The sequence below is a fragment of the Orycteropus afer genome, unplaced genomic scaffold, assembly GCF_000298275.1.
Source record: "Orycteropus afer afer isolate SDZICR_OR568_19922 unplaced genomic scaffold, OryAfe1.0 scaffold00130, whole genome shotgun sequence".
Taxonomy (NCBI): Eukaryota; Metazoa; Chordata; class Mammalia; order Tubulidentata; family Orycteropodidae; genus Orycteropus; species Orycteropus afer.
This window is the reverse complement of record NW_006921717.1, coordinates 4,199,664-4,200,975: the sequence shown is the minus strand read 5'-3', so window position 1 is coordinate 4,200,975 and position 1,312 is coordinate 4,199,664.

Genomic DNA, 1,312 nt, shown 5'->3' with positions numbered 1-1,312 from the left:
GGGACCTTGTCCTCCCTGGACTCATCAACATGGATTCAGTCTCCAGCTTCACGTCCTCAGCCACCAGTATCCTCAGCCAGAGATGGTCATGATTTTCTCTCGACTTCCTCTCCTGCCTCATCAGCCAGACTTCGTATCTCGACCACCCTCAGCCCATTGCTGGTAGGAGGAACTCAAGTACCGTGATTGGTTTAGATAATTCAATGCTACATTGGTACTACTGTTGTTGTCAGGTGGCATTGTTGGGTGCCATTGAGTCGCTCCCACTCACAGCAACCCCACGCACAACAGAACAAACACTGCACGGCCTGAGCCAGCCTCACAAGCATTCCGTGGACGTTGATTGTGGATCCAAGTAAAGTCAGGACTCTGTTAGGGTGCAAGTGGGGGAGATAAATGTTGGGTGGACAACCAAGGACGACATTGCCTTAGAACATGTACAGACTGTCCTTCAATGTGTAGAATTAGAAACCCCTGCCCTGTGTTTTTGATGCAAGATGCATTCTGCGGTCTACAGCTCCCATAACTGTGGTCAGTAAACCCAGCAAGGCTCCAGCCCCAACCCCACCTCTACCACCCACTGGTTGATGCTGAGAAAACTGCCTAAACTGCCGTGCCTCAGTTTCCCACATGTGGGGGAAGATAACAGCACCTATCTCCTTGGGTTGGTCTGCGGACAAATTGGTCGGTCGGTGTCTGGTATGTCATAAGCACTATTTAGGTATTGCCTGCTAACCAGACGGTCAGTGGTTCAAAACCTCCCAGCTGCTCTGCAGGAAGAAGATGAGGCAATCTGCTTCTGTAAAGAGTGACAGCCTTGGAAACCCAATGGGGGTTGCTATGAGTCGGAATCGACTCCATAGCAGTGGGTCTGTTTTTTTGGTTTTTCACATTAGTGCCGTTTGAGCCAGGAGGAACACGAGCCAGTGATCCTAGCTCCCCGGTGATGCTGAGACACAAATATCACAAGGGGATGGTTTTAAAAAACAGGATTTTATTTTCTCACAGTTCTGGAAGCTGGAAGTCCAAACCAGGGCCACGGTGAGTCCTTCCTTGTGGGTAGCCCTGGGCATTCACTGGTTTCTTGTAGCTGATCCTCACACAGAGTCTCCCTTCCACGTGTGTCTGTCCATTCTGCCCTTTTTGTAACTCGGAGGTGTCAGGGTCAAGATCTACCCTGCACTGGTTTGACTCACCCACATAGAAAAGGGAAAGCACCAGGCCCAGGAATTCAACACATGTTTTGAGAGACACAATTCAATCCATGTCATGAATTCAACCAACGTGATTGCAGCCATCCACTGGTACCACC